This window comes from Mus musculus, chromosome 6 (assembly GCF_000001635.26).
Source record: "Mus musculus strain C57BL/6J chromosome 6, GRCm38.p6 C57BL/6J".
In the NCBI taxonomy this organism is placed as follows: Eukaryota; Metazoa; Chordata; class Mammalia; order Rodentia; family Muridae; genus Mus; species Mus musculus.
Window position 1 is genome coordinate 19,252,049 of NC_000072.6, and position 16,531 is coordinate 19,268,579.

The window sequence follows — 16,531 nt, forward strand, 5'->3', positions numbered from 1 at the left end:
ATTTCCACTGTCCCTATTGAATTTTGACACTCCTCTTGAAAGATTATTCTGCCTAAAATTAAACCTATGGGGACAGAAATAATAGTGGAGTGTTTGGAGACGATTCCCTGTATTGAGCAGTGTTATAATAAATCTCCAGCTGGAATCACTTCTTCAAACTAAGAATGCAAAACTACACAATGTCCACTTTGCTTCTATATCTCGTCCTTCACTCTCCTCTCCTTACTATCCACAGTTTGTATAGACAAGACAGTGTGATTGGTTTGTCTTTTTAATTAGATTAGGCACTATTTGCTGTGATAAACACTATACTGTCATTACTTAAGTATTCACAACATATATCCTTATTGCAGTTTATTATTTTTGACTTCTTTCATAAGTACAAATTGAAAATAGAATGAAATCTCCATGTCTGTCTGTCTCCCTGTCCTCTTCCTCTCTGCCACATTCCCAAATACCCAGTTTAGTCACACATATGAGGTTTAGTACTACTTTCTTCCTTACTGATGCATAAAAATATAATAATAATACATGTTAATGTAGTACCATGTAATATGTTAAAACATATATACTCTGTGTAATGTTCAAATGGAATCAACTGTATCTCTCTTATCAAATAGTTATTATTTATTAGAGAGAAAGACATTAAGTCTGTTCATCTTTCTTTATGAATTAACGTCACTTTATATGTATTTTAGCAGAGCTAGAGATTACTTTTCTACACCAAGCAAGTGAATATAGAAATGTACTTTTTAAAAATAGCAAAATGTGGGTAATATAGTCACTCAAGAATATTGTTTCCAAAAGAATACTCAGGTTAATCACTGAAATACGATGACCTTAGATAGCAAGTGAAAAAAACAATGGTCCTAGATGAACCAAAAGGTAGCAAGAACTATCAAAAAATGTGGAAGTGAACTTGGGATAAGGAAAAGCTCAGCTCACAGATAGGAAGGGAGACCATGGTGAGACAGTGCAAGAAGACTTTTATGGTGAACTTAGTGGGACTTTTACGGTGAATTTAGTGGAGGTGGATTTTTCGATAGGACCTCAAGTGGAGGGACAGAGTTACTAACCAACAGTCAGAATTTCTGATCCAGAATTGTTCCTGTATCAAAGAACTTCAGGGATAAAAATGGAGATAAGACTGAAGGAGAGGAGGTTCAATGACTGGCCCAACTTGGAATCCATTTCATGGGAAGACACCAAAGCCTGACATTACTATGCTATGATGTGTTTACAGACAGGAGCCTGGCATGGATATCCTCTGATAAGCTCTACCAACAGCCTACTGAGACAGAAGCAGATACTTACACCCAACCATTGAACTGATGTTGAGGAAGCCCTTAAGGTTGAATTAGGGGAAGGATTGAAAAAGCTGAAAGGGAGAGCAACCCAATAAAAAGACCAGCAGTCTCAATTAACCCAGACCCCAGGAGCTCCCAGAGACTGAGACACCAACCAGGAGTGTACAGGGGCTGGTCCAAGGTTCCTGGTACATATGTAGCAGAGGTCCTTAGTGGGAGAAGATGTGCTTCATCCTTGAGACTCCAGAGAATGTGGAGGACAGATTGGGGATGCCCTCTTGGAAGAGAAGGAATGAGATTAAGAACTGTGGGAGGGGGAGATGAGGGAGGGCAATGACTGAAATGTAAATAAATATAATAACTTAAAAAACAAAAAGAATAAAAGGAATAAAGGTATTCAATTAGAAAAATAAAATTTCATTCCATTTATACTTAACTGTGGTCATACTACAGGTTTATTTTAAGTTATATAGTTATATAATCATAGGATGAGCAAAAACACTGTTCACTCTTATGAACTTTATTTACTTGTTTTCACGCAGATTCACATTTAAATTTCTAATTTATGTAGTATATAATTATGCAAATATTTTGTTGTTTGATATTTGTTTCATAATTTTATTTACATTATTCAATTCACTCATGTTGTTACAAATTACTTTATCCATTTTTTTTAAAGAAAGAGGCCAAAACTAAGTATAGTATTCACAAGCTATCAAAAATGGTGTACTTACCAGATAGTTTTAAAAATGTAAAGTCAAGTCATGAGTGAAGAATAGGTATGAAAATTTTTTTTATTAGGTATGTTTACATTTTCAATGCTACCCAAAGTCCCCCATACCCACCCCCCCCCAATCCCCTACCCACCCACTCCCCATTTTTGGCCCTGGCTTTCCCCTGTACTGGGGCATACAAAGTTTGCACGTCGAATGGGCCTCTCTTTGCAGTGATGGCCGACTAGGCCATCTTTTGATACATATGCAACGAAAGACAAGAGCTCCCGGGTACTGGTTAGTTCATATTGTTGTTCCACCTATAGGGTTGCAGTTCCCTTTAGCTCCTTGGGTAATTTCTCTAGCTCCTCCATTAGGGGCCGTGTGACCCATCCAATAGCTGACTGTGATCATCCACTTCTGTGTTTGCTAGGCCCCGGCATAGTCTCACAAGAGACAGATATATCTGGGTCCTTTCAGCAAAATCATGCTAGTGTATGCAATGGTGTCAGCATTTGGAGCTGATTATGGGATGGATCCCTGCATATGCCAATCACTAGATGGTCCATCCTTTCGTCACAGCTCCAAATTTTGTCTCTGTAACTCCTTCTATGGGTGTTTTGTTCCCATTTCTAAGAAAGGGTAAAGTGTCCACACTTTGGTCTTCATTCTTCTTGAATTTCATGCATTTGGCAAGTTGTATCTTATATCTTGGGTATCCTAAGTTTCTAGGCTAATATCCACTTATTAGTGAGTACATATTGTGCGAGTTCCTTTGTGATTGGGTTACTTCACTCAGGATGATACCCTCCAGGTCCATCCATTTGCCTAGGAATTTCATAAATTCATTTTTTAATAGCTGAGTAGTATTCCATTGTGTAAATGTACCACATTTTCTGTATCCATTCTTCTGTTGAGGGGCATCTGGGTTCATTCCAGCTTCTGGCTATTATAAACAAGGCTGCTATGAACATAGTGGAGCATGTGTTTTTCTTACCGGTTGGGACATCTTCTGGATATATGCCCAGGAGAGGTATTGCGGGATCCTCCGGTAGTACTATGTCCAATTTTCTGAGGAACCACCAGACTGATTTCCAGAGTGGTTGTACAAGCTTGCAATCCCACCAACAATGGAGGAGTGTTCCCCTTCCTCCACATCCTCGCCAGCATCTGCTGTCACCTGAGTTTTTGATCTTTGCCAATCTGACTGGAGTGAAGTGGAATCTCAGTGTTGTTTTGATTTGCATTTTTCTGATGATTAAGGATGTTGAACATTTTTTCAGGTGCTTCTCTGCCATTCGGTCTTCCTCAGGTGAGAATTCTTTGTTCAGCTCTGAGCCCCATTTTTTAATGGGGTTATTTGATTTTCTGGAGTCCACCTTCTTGAGTTCTTTATATATATTGGATATTAGTCCCCTATCCGATTTGGGATAGGTAAAGATACTTTCCCAATCTGTTGGTGGCCTTTTTGTCTTATTGACAGTGTCTTTTGCTTTGCAGAAGCTTTGCAATTTTATGAGGTCCCATTTATCGATTCTTGATCTTACAGCACAAGCCATTGCTGTTCTATTCAGGAATTTTTCCCCTGTACCCATATCTTCGAGGCTTTTCCCTACTTTCTCCTCTATAAGTTTCAGTGTCTCTGGTTTTATGTGGAGTTCCTTAATCCACTTAGATTTGACCTTAGTACAAGGAGATAGAAATGGATCAATTCTCATTCTTCTACATGATAACCACCAGTTGTGCCAGAACCATAGGTTGAAAATGCTGTCTTTTTTTCCACTGGATGGTTTTAGCTCCCTTGTCAAAGATCAAGTGACCATAGGTGTGTGAGTTCATCTCTGGGTCTTCAATTCTGTTCCATTGGTCTACTTGTCTGTCACTATACCAGTACCATGCAGTTTTGATCACAATTGCTCTGTAGTACAGTTTTAGGTCCGGCATGGTGATTCCACCAGAGGTTCTTTTATCCTTGAGAAGAGTTTTTGCTATCCTCGGTTTTTTGTTATTCCAGATGAATCTGCCAATTGCCCTTTCTAATTCGTTGAAGAATTGAGTTGGAATTTTGATAGGGATTGCACTGAATCTGTAGATTGCTTTTGGCAAGATAGCCATTTTTACAATGCTGATCCTGCCAATCCATGAGCATGGGAGATCTTTCCATCTTCTGAGATCTTCTTTAATTTCTTTCTTTAGAGACTTGAAGTTCTTAACATACAGATCTTTCACTTCCTTAGTTAGAGTCATGCCAAGGTATTTTATATTATTTGTGACTATTGAGAAGGGTGTTGTTTCCCTAATTTCTTTCTCAGCCTGTTTATCCTTTGTGTACAGAAAGGCCATTGACTTGTTTGAGTTAATTTTATATCCAGCTACTTCATTGAAGCTGTTTATCAGGCTTAGGAGTTCTCTGGTGGAATTTTTAGGGTCATTTATATATACTATCATATCATCTGCAAAAAGTGATATTTTGACTTCTTCCTTTCCAATTTGTATCCCCTTAATCTCCTTTTGTCTGTCTAATTGCTCTGGCTAGGACTTCAAGTACAATGTTGAATAGGTAGGGCGAGTGTGGACAGCCTTGTCTAGTCCCTGATTTTAGTGGGATTGCTTCCAGCTTCTCACCATTTACTTTGATGTTGGCTATTGGTTTGCTGTAGATTGCTTTTATCATGTTTAGGTATGGACCTTGAATTCCTGATCTTTCCAAGACTTTTATCATGAATGGGTGTTGGATTTTGCCAAATGCTTTCTCAGCATCTAACGAGATGATCATGTGGTTTTTGTCTTTGAGTTTGTTTATATACTGGATTACGTTGATGGATTTCCGAATATTAAACCATCCCTGCATCCCTGGGATGAAACCTACTTGGTCAGGATGGATGTTTTTTTTTTCTTGTTTTTTCCCAGCTATATCACAAAGATCGATAGATGATAAACTAGTTAAAGTATGATTAGATTTTTCCATGTAAGTTTTCTTATTATGTATTAAATAGTCTTAAAATCCTTATGGACTCAAACGCCAGCCTGTGTAGGGGATAGTTTTTCCTTGGCCTGTATCAAATGTGATAAAGCTTAAGATGAATATATGCAAGCTCTGTTTTGTTTGGAATCAGTCCTATAGAACATTGCACAGGTGTTCAGAATGTGCCGAGATGGCTAGATTCTTAATTCTGCTAACGCTATTAGAAAGAAGTCTCTGAGGAACCGCCAGACTGATTTCCAGAGTGGTTGCTATCCCACCAGCAATGAAGGAGTGTTCCTCTTTTTCCACATCCTCGCCAGCATCTGCTGTCACCTGAGTTTTTGATCTTACCCATTCTGACTGGTGTGAGGTGGGATCTCAGGTTTATTTTGATTTGCATTTCCCTGATGATTAAGGATGTTGATCGATTTTTCAAGTGCTACTCAGCCCTTCAGTATCCCTCAGTTGAGAATTCTTTGTTTAGATCTGTACCCCATTTCTAATAGGGTTATTTGAATTTCTGGGGTCCAGCTTCTTGAGCTCTTTGAATATATTGCATATCAGTCCCCTATCAGAGTTAGGATTGGTAAAAATCCTTTCCCAATCTGTTGGTGGCCTTTTTGTCTTATTGACAGTATCTTTTGCCTTACAGAAGCTTTGTAATTTTATGAGGTCCCATTGGTTGATTCTTGATCTTACAGAACAAGCCATTGCTGTTCTCTTTAGGAATTTTTCCCCTGTGCCCATATCTTCAAGGCTTTTCCCCACTTACTCATGTATAAGTTTCAGTATTTCTGATTTTATGTGGAGTTCTTTGATCCACTTAGACTTGATCTTTGTACAGGAGATATGAATGGATCGATTCACATTCTTCTACATGATAACAACCAGTTGTGCCAGCACCATTTGTTGAAAATGCTGTCATTTTTCCACTGGATGGTTTTAGCTCCCTTGTCAAAGACCAAGTGACCATAGGTGTGTGGGTTCATTTCTGGATCTTCAATTCTATGCCATTGATCTACCTGTCTGTCACTGAAAATTGGACATAATACTACCGGAAGATCCAGTAATACCTCTACTGAGCATATCCCCAAAAGATGTTCCAACTGGTAATAAGGACACATGCTCCACTATGTTCATAGCAGCCTTATTTATAATAGCCAGAACCTGGAAAGAACCCACATACCCTTCAACAGAGGAATAGATACAGAAAATGTGGTACATTTACACAATGGAGTACTACTCAGCTATTAAAAACAATGAATTTATGAAATTCTTTGGAAAATGGATGTATCTGGAAGATATCATCCTTAGTGAGGTAACCCAATCACAAAAGAAGTCACTTGATATGCACTCATTGATAAGTAGATACTAGCCCAGAAATTTAGAATATCCAAGACACAATTTGCAAAACACAAGAAAATCAAGAAGAAGGAAGACCAACGTGTGGATACTTCATTCCTCCTTAGAATAGGAAAAAAATTGTCCCTGTCTCCGCAGTCCTCGCAGCCTGTGGAGACATGAATGACAGGGACACCAAGATGGCTTCATGCAACAGCTTCTTTACTTGTTCTCCTTCTTGCAGCTTTTCTTACAACAACTGCCCTTACAACAGCTTCTCTTACTACAACTAGCTTCTACTTAGGGCAATGGCTAAACTTCCTCTTCCTCCCCTCGAGCTGGCTGACCTCATCTAGCTCCACCCCACCTCATCCAATCAGAATTTACACATGCTCCAGGCACAAGCTCAGGTTGGTCACTGATAGGCTGACAGGTTCGGATCACAAGGAACAGTCCAGCCTAGCAGGCAGCCCACACATTCTTTTTCACTGCTCATGCTCGGGCAAGGCAGAAAACAAGTGGTTTTCATGGGGCCTGTGGCCGCACCCACTTCCCACACAAAATACCCATGGAAGGAGTTAAAGAGACAAAGTTTGGAGCTAAGAGGAAAGGATAGACCATCCAGAGACTACCCCACCCTGGGATCCATCCCATAATCAGCCAGCAAATGCATACCCTATTGCATATGCCAGCAAGATTTTGCTGAAAGGACCCTGATATAGCTGTCTCTTGTGAGGCTAGGCCAGTGCCTGGCAAATACAGAAGTGGATGTTCACAGTCATCTGTTGGATGGAACACAGGGCCTTCAAAGGAGGAGCTAGAGAAATTACCCAAGGAGCTGAAGGGGTCTGCAACCCTATAGGTGGAACAACAATATGAACTAACCAGTACCCCCAGAGCTCATGTCTCTAGCTGCATATGTAGCAGAAGATGGCCTAGTCGGCCATCACTGGGAAGAGAGGCTCCTTGGTCTTGCAAACTTTATATGCCCCAGTACAGGGGAAAGCCAGGGCCAACAAGTGGGATTAGATGGATAGGGGATCAGGGTGGGGGGAGGGTATTGAGGGCTTTCGGGATAGCATTTGAAATGTAAATGAAGAAAATATCTAATAAAAATTGTAAAAAAGAAAGAAGTCTCTGAAAATCATTGTTCTACATAGTATATCCAATATTATTGATTTCATGAATCACATCTCTCTAGTAATCATTATCTAATTGATTATAAATTAAAATAACAATATTATAAATCAGTTACTGTTCTGCAACATAATAAAACCAGTGATGATGATGAAGTACATGTTGGAGTATATTCTGAGTATATGCCCAGGAGTGATATTAGTGGGTCCTCAGGTAGTCCTATGTCTAAATTTCTGAGGAACTGCCAGACTGATTTCCAGAGTAGTCATACCAATTTGCAATCACACCAGCAATGGAGGAGTGTTTCTTTTTCTCTACATCCTCTCCAGTATCTGCTGTCACCTGAAATTTTAATCTTAGACATTCTGACTGGTATGAGGTGGAATCTAAGGGTTGTTTTGATTTACATTTCCCTCATGACTAAGGATGTTGAACATTTCTTTAGGTGCTTCTTGGCTATTCCATATTCCTCAGTTGAGAATTATCTGTTTAGCTCTGATCCCAATTTTCAATAGGGTTATTTGGTTTTCTGGAGTGTTATTTATTGAGTTCTTTGTACATATTGGATATTAGCCCTCTATTCAATATAAGATTGATAAAGGTCTTTTCCCAATCTGTTGGTTGCCATTTTGTCCTAATGACAGTGTTCTTTGCCTTACAGAAACTTTGCAATTTTATGAGGTACATTTGTTGATTCATGTTAGAGCACAAGCCATTGGTGTTCTGTTCAGGAAATTTCCCCCTGTGCCTGGGTTCTTGGTTTTTCCCCACTTTCTCTTCTATTACATTCAGTGTATCTAGTTTTATGAGAAGGTCCTTGATCTACTTGGACTTGAGCTTTGTACATGGCAATAAGAATGGATCAATCTGTATTATTTTGCATGTTGACTACCAGTTGAACAATTACCATTTGTTGAAAATCTTTTTTTCCAATGGATGGCTTTCATTCCTTTGATAAAGAGCTATTATAAATAAGGCTGCTATGAACATAGTGGAGCGTGTGTCTTTATTAAATAGATGTATGTGTTCATTTCTGTGTCTTCTATTCTATTCCATTGTTCTACCTGCCTGTCACTGTACCAATACTGTGCAGTTCTTTTCATTATTGCTCTGCAGTACATCTTGAGGACAGGGATGGTGATTCCATCAGAAGTTCTTTTATTGTTGAGAATAGTTTTTGCTATCTTGGGTTTTTTGTTATTTCACATGAATTTGAGAATTGCTCTTTCTAACTGTATGAAGAATTGAGTTGGAATTTTGATCGGGATTGCATTGAATCGGTAGATTACTTTAGGAAAGATGGCCATTTTACCATATTATTCTTGCCAATCCAGGAGCATGGGAGATCTTTTCATCTTCTGAGGTCTTCTTCAATTTCTTTTTTCAGAGACTTGAAGTTCTTGTCATACAGATATTTCATTTGTCTGTTTAGAGTCACACCAAGATATTTCATATTGTTTGTGACTATTGTGAAGGGTGTTGTTTCCCTAATTTCTTTCTTAGCCTGTTTATCTTTTAAGTAGTGGAAGGCTACAGATTTGTTTCAGTTGATTTTATATACAGCCATTTTGCTGGAATCTTTTTTCAGGTTTAAAAGTTCTCTGGTGGAATTTTATGGTCATTTACATATACTATAATATCATGTTCAGATAGTGATATTTTTACTTCTGCCTTTCCAATTTGTATCCCTCTGACCACCTTTTGTTGTCTAATTGCTCAAGATAGAACTTCAAGAACTATATTAATTAGATAGGGAGAGAGTGGAAAACCTTGTCTAGTCCCTGATTTTAGTGGGATTGCTTCAAGATTCTCTCTATTTATTTTGATGTTGGCTACTTGTTTGTTGTATATTGCTTTTAATATGTTTAGGTATGGGTCTTGAATTCCTGACTTTTAATATGAACAGGTGTTGAATTTTGTCAAATGCTTTTTTCATCATCTAATGAAATGATCATGAGGTTATTTTTTTTCTTTGAGTTTGTTTATGTAGTGGGTTACATTGATGGATTTCTGTATATTGAACTATTCCTGTATCTCTGGCATGAAGTCTACTTGATTATGGTAAATAATTATTTTGATGTGTTCTTAGATTCAGTTTGTGAAAATTTTATTGCGTATTTTTACATCTATATTCATAAGGGACATTGGTCTGATGTTCTCTTTCTTTGTTGGGTTTTCGTGTGGACTTGGTATCAACATAACTGTGGCTTTATAGAACGAGTTGGGGAGTGTTCCTTCTGTTGCTATTTTGTGGTATATTTTAAAGAATATTTGTATTAGGTCCTCTTTGTAGGTCTGAGAGAATTCTGCACTAAACCCATCTGGTCCTGGGCTTTTTAATTTATTTATTTGTTTTTAATTTTCTTTAAATTTTTATTTATTTATATATTTTTGGTTGAGAGACTTTTAATGAGTTTCTACTTCTTTAGGGGTTATGTGACTATTTAGATGGTTTATCTGATCACGATTTAACTTTGGCACATGATATCTGTCTAGAAAATTGTCCATTTCATCCAGATTTTCCAGTTATGTTGAGTACAGGCTTTTGTAGTAGGATCTGATGACTTTTTTTCTTTTAATTTCCTCATTTTCTGTTGTTATATCTCCCTTCTCTTTTCTGATTTTATTAAATTGGATACTGTCTGTGTGCCCTCTGGTTACTCTGGCTAAGGCTTTATCTATTTTGTTGATTTTGTCAAAGAACTAGCTCCTGGTTTGGTTGATTATTGTTATAGTTCTTTTTGTTTTTACTTGATTAATTTCAGCCCTAGGTTTGATTGTTTCCTGCTGTCGACTCATCTTGCATTTATTTGCTTCTCTTTGTTTTAGAACCTTTAGGTGTGCTGTTAAGATGCTAGTGTATTTCTGTTAAATGGGATTTCTGTGTGTATGAATGTGTGTGAGTCTCAGTGTATATATGTTTCTCATGATTTTTCTTTGGCTCTTTTTCTTCTGTCCCATTCTTGGTTTTTGTTTTATTTTATCTTATTTTATTTTATTTTTGATACCTTTTCATTTTCTAGTGAGAGATAAAAAGGATGTGGTTACAGGTGGGAAGGGAGGTGGAAAGATTTCAGTAGAGTCTGCAGAATATATCGTATAAAAATAGTAAAAAAAAAACCTACATATGCCATAAGGAATCTGAATTTCCAAATTATTAAAAGAAAGCACTCTAAAACAAAAAGGAAATGTCTCCTTTTGACTCTAGGGAGAATATTTATTTCCACCTAAGTTTTGTAATTACCCTTACATCAGAATTTCTGCTGAATCTCCTTTTGTGGTGACAAGAGATGAGGATAGTTCCTACTTAATGTTTCCAAGCCAGCTGACTGCAAATGGTCCTTTCCTAACATCTCAACAATGCTAGTGGAAAAAAGTGATATTTTGGTGCCCACTGGCTGTGGAAGTGTCCTAGAAGTTATACCAATTTGAAACAATTTCTGGTCACATCACAAAGCATTGGCAGCAAGGCACACCAAGAAATCTGCAGTCAGGAACATCGTAGGAGAGAGAGTATGCTTCTTACACTTCACAGACTATCAGGAAGAATACTCTTAACAGATGCATGGCCCCAAAATGTGAAACATTTCAGGCATACAGAAACTGGACTGGTACCCTATATATCTACCTCCTTTGGTTTTGGATTGGTCAGCACAGATATGCTTTTGAGAATATCCACGGGGACTGAAAGGACTGGCTGGAGAGTTCTGTCTCCCCTGCGATCGCTTTCAGGTTGAACAAAACCTGGAAACAGAGCACTGTTTCAGCACATCAGATTAATGGGAAACTCAGCATACAGAATTTCAGCACTGATAGCAGAAATTAAGATTGCACAGAAGAAAAACTTTATTCCAATTTGACATTAACTCTCCGCAATCATATATATAGTTGCTCTTTATCAGAAAGACAGACAGACTGGGAACAATGGAAATGCCTTTGCAAATTAACTTACCCACAAACAGATTTCCAGTATCAGGAAATTTATTTAAATCCCCTTCTCAATTCTCTTAGTTTTAAAATGAACATGAGGCAAATGTAAATGATTTATCAGTGAGTTATGTGTAATTGATGATCCAGAAAGAATGTCAGAATTATTAACAGATCATAAAAATTCTACCAGATACTTGAACACTATTCCACATCCTTAAATAAGGGCTATTAAAATGAAAATACTAAGCACCCCTAATATCTCCAAATTTGAATGCAATATAATTTTAAGTGTTTCCATTTTTAAATTTCTACTTCATTTTGTTTATTACTTAGTATTTTTATGGATATACTTTCTGCTAATTTCTATGTATTTACCTTAGATAATTTGTTATTGCTGTGGCAAATTGTAATAAAATTTCTAAAAACTGTTAGAAAGCAAATGGATCTCTTAGATCCTCCCCATTGCAACACATTGTATGCCACTGACACAAACTGGAAAATGTAATAAAGTTAAACACACAAAAAAGCAAGTTAATGAATAAATGAAATTTATAAATTTTGTTCTCAGGATTGTTCCTTATATGATGGGTTTCCATTCTCAAACAATCAGATAAAATGAAAAATAGTGCTAGAGTTTATAACAAACATCCTTGCTTTGAAACTCACTGATGATTTAAAAGTTATGCACAATATTAAATAAACTATCTCAGTAAATATCAAGTTCCCCTTTAAGAAGCCTTTAACTGAAGAAGTTTATGCGTCATTAACCTTACTGTAAAGCTTCCTAGGGCTGCTGTGGTAATTCTGTTTACAGAAAGCAATAGAGGTTTGGTTTGGTTTCTTTACAGAATTAACAGCCTCACTAATTACTGGAAAACCATTCTTGCTGCATGTGAGAGTGGGTGCTTAAAACGAAAGAGATTGCTACTGCAGCAGCTCACATTTTTTTTTAATATACATAGTATTACTTTGGGATCTTTAAAACTTTATAGCCTCAGCTCTACCCCCTTCCCTCCTATGCCACTGGACTCATAACCCAACCAAAATTAATTAAGTTATTATCTCAAGGGGTGAGAAGGCAGACACATGCGTATGTTTCCTATTCATTTTTATTGAAGCTGAAGGTAGGCACATTCAGAAACTACCAATGGCTTGACATATGGTTCGGATTTCATGGCTTATATTAGTAGTAAGAGCAGGCACTCTGCATCAAATTTAACATTCCACTAAGGCGTGTTAAGACTTTATTTGTGTGCCTACTGGAACTGCTCAGGAGAAAAAAATATCTCTGGAAATCCTGATTTATATATTTATTATTCTTTATGCTATTGCTTTCCCAAGTGGCAGGAGCATATTTATCTGTCATGAAAATAGCAACATCTAGATCCACAGTCCAATAGCACATTTGCAACCGTTTAGCCTCATGGTGTAATAATATATGAGTAAACTCAATAATAGCAGTAGCCAGCCTAGCTTATAGTGTGGTAAAAAGTGATATCAGAATATTCTTCAAAAATATCAAGAAGTGCACATCTCTAAGGACTTCAAGTTATGGTTTTTAAAACGACATACGTTGCTTGTCATAATTGTTATAACAACCTTGTTTCTCCACCCCTCCCCAGATTTTGTGTATTATATGTATGTGTATGTACGCACAGGTTTGCATGAGTTGGGATGTATGTAGAAGTACACATGAACACACACACATGAAGACCCAGGGTTTATGTTAGGAGTCATCTTTGTTAACTTTCATAATTTAGTAACTGAGGCAGGATCTCTCACTGAAACGCATAATTTACTGATGAGTCTAATCTTAGCTGGTTTGCTCTGGAGTTCACCTGTCTCCGAGTTTCAAGATTGTAATTATACCTGAGAAGCTATAGCTACATAAATGCTATGTACATGAATTTCTAGAATCTGAACTCTGTTCCACACACATGCATGACATGCTTGAAATGCTTAACTCATACCACAACCAGATCTATGGCTATCAATTTCTTATCATCTATGCATTTAAAAGTTGTCTATTACTAAAAGATAAAAGTGTCTAGATTTCTATGATTTATAGATAATATTTGGTTGGTAACTAATATCTCAAAGGAACTTATAGACAAGGAAAGGGCAGTAACACTTATTTACTTCTGAAATAATGCAAATGTGACATGAGTAGGATTCTTCTCCTTGTTTCACAGACGCTGAAGCTAACACTTGTAAAAAGTAACTTTTATTTACCCAAGTGGCAATTTGTTCTCTCCTTTTGGTTCCTTCTTCTTCGCTGACTTCAACTGCCTCTGCTGCCATGCACTGAACTGAACGAACTCAAGGCTGAATTTGATTTCACTGCACTGCATTCACTGCACTGACTCCGAACTGACTGACTCCCTTCCTCTTCCTGGCTTGCTCTTAAATAGCGTCCCTTTCCTGTGCTGTTCTCACGAGAGTTTGGCTCATCCTATCTCTGACTCATTCTGTTCAGTCTTTCTCTGATCCATGACTTTGTCTGTCCCTCAAATGGACTTTGTTTTCAAACATGGCTGCTTCCTTTTACAAACTAAGCTTACCTACATTGTTTGGGGTATTGTTAAGATATGTACTGATGGCATATCTGCATTCTAGCCAGAAGGATGAAATGAGTGTCATTTCAGCCAGATTACACAGACCTAGGTCTTTGGATGTGATCCCTTGTTGGAGTAGCCATGTTGCTGGATTAAAATTTTCTACATATACCTCTAGGTATGCCTGGAAGACGTTTATGGCTACATTTTTTTCCTTGAGAGGACCACATTTGTGCTTCCGACTTTCCTCACTGGTCCCCTCTTTAGTTATGGTGGGCTGAGTAGGTCAATGACTCCTCTCTCAGTATATGGTTATGTTTGTTGTATAAAATCTTATCACATAAGCAAACAGTCTCCAGGAATCACAGCATTGTCACACAACATCACTTATACTCTTTATGCTGACCTCTAAAATGTCTCATGCTTTCAGCCTTTCTGATCTTTTGATCCAGGTCAGTTTGCCCATTTTAAGAGGGTTTGTGGCCTCCCTCTTATGAGAGATCTTAATAAAGATGAAAAACTGTATAACATACACTGGATGCTCAGTATATACACTACATCTCAGAGTATCTAGAATCAAGAAGCCTCTAGCATCAGCTTCCCATGTAACTGTGACAACATACATTTGCCATCCATCTTCATCTCTGAGTTCACTGATTGGTCATACCTCAGTGTTTGCTCCTTAAAAAGGAGGTGGGGATATCTACTTTTTTGAAAATAACTTGTATGCACAGAAATTATTTTCATATGTAGAGAGATATTATATTTAATTTCCTGTGTATTGAGTAAAAAAAAAGATTAATTGTACTCTAACATATATTTATATTCTGTCTCTGGTGATAACTCATCTCCACCATTCAAGACAAAAAATTAGGTGAGTAGTCTCACTCACTCATCATTTAAGGGGGTTTCTGAGGATCTAAACACTTTAAGTATCAAGTCAAGCTGTTGACAAGAAGAACAAGAAGAACAAGAACAACAAAAACAACAATGCACAGAGACAGACAGAGAAACAGACAGATAGAGATATAGGTCAAGAGAGATGGAGAGATACAAAGACATATAATTTCTTCCATTACTTATGAAAAAAAATCAAATGCTGAAACTATAGAGTCCACTAGAACTTCATTAGTATCTAGGGTCAGAGAAGTAAGTATGTAGTTAAAAGACATGTATATTTTCAAACTGTTAAGAAAATGCAATTATATTATTTTCAGGAAATGGGCAATAATGAAGATAATCACATTAAAATTTACCTCATCTCACAAAAATAGATATCATATATTTTCTCCCATTTATGCTCCTTAGACTTTCTGTAGACACATAAGATTAGGTATGTGTCCATGGCATGAAGGCAGATGGAAAAATTTCTAGATTAATAAAGCAACTAATGGAAATGGGGAAGAATGATGAAGTGGGTAGTGGGTAGAGAAAAATGCTCAACATACAACGTGTACTTGTGTGAAATAAGAAGATAAATACCCCCCCAAATTAAGAAGATAATTTATACCATATTAAGGAGGTACGATGAAAAAGTAGAAACACTTTTTGTAGAAATTGAAATATCAGAAAAAAATTCAAAGTTGAGATGGCATTTAAAGTGAATCTTAGAGATTATATGTGTATAATTATGCTGTCAAAGTCAATGTCCAATTGTTGGAAACATATTTTCCAATCATACTGCTCTAGGTTGCTTATCTTAAATTGATCTATAAAAAATAATAGGTTTGGATGAGCAAAATTAAGTTCAATTAAAATGACATTTCAAGGTAGGATAACACCTATGGACACTTATCTTTATCATTTTAAAAATAATTTATAATAGAAAATAACTATTGTATAGGAACAATTGAATTAAATATGTTGAAACTTGCTGGGCAGTGGTGGTTCATGCCTTTAATCCCAGCACTTGGGAGGCAGAGGCAGGCAGATTTCTGAGTTTGAGGCCAGCTTGGTCAACAGAGTGACTTCCAGGACAGCCAGGGCTACACAGAGAAATCCTGTCTCAAAAAAAAAAGAATATATATATATATATACATATATATATGTTGAAAATTTAATTATATCATTGTGTCTTCTAAAATTGTTTCTTCTAGTTTAATTTAATTGCTTCCCACCATATTATGAGATCTATCTGTGGCTGTGTCTGATTCTTTGGAATATAAAAGCTTAATATTTCTGTGTGATTTTTTAAAGAAATTAAAGTAAATTTGAGCTTGGCAAAACAGTGTATTTCCACATGTATGAAGACATTATAATATGAAGAATAACTTGAATTTTTGGAAGGTTTATTTTGGATGGGAACTAGGCTAAGAGGTTTGAATAAATGCTCTTTTTTGATATCTACATAACCCTTGTAAGCTAGAGAGTATAATATTTGAAACTACATTTGCAGACAAATAGATGGAAGATCCAAAGCAATGCCATCTCCCCAGTCATAGGCAATAGATGGCTGAGTTCCAGCTGAGGCAGCATAAATTCTATGAAGTATTATTAACTATGACTTATTACTCTGTCTTATTTCTGCCTATAACACAGTATCCATATTGAATTAAATGATTCCTACACATTAGTTTTTATACT

At 36.9% G+C, this 16,531-nt stretch overlaps 1 long non-coding RNA gene across 1 annotated transcript in view; it reads right to left on the reverse strand.

Annotated features, from left to right (window-relative positions):
- The window catches only part of 4930524B17Rik (RIKEN cDNA 4930524B17 gene), a 30,945-nt gene that overhangs the window by 4,150 nt on the left and 10,264 nt on the right, over positions 1–16,531 (reverse strand). The window lies entirely within an intron of this gene.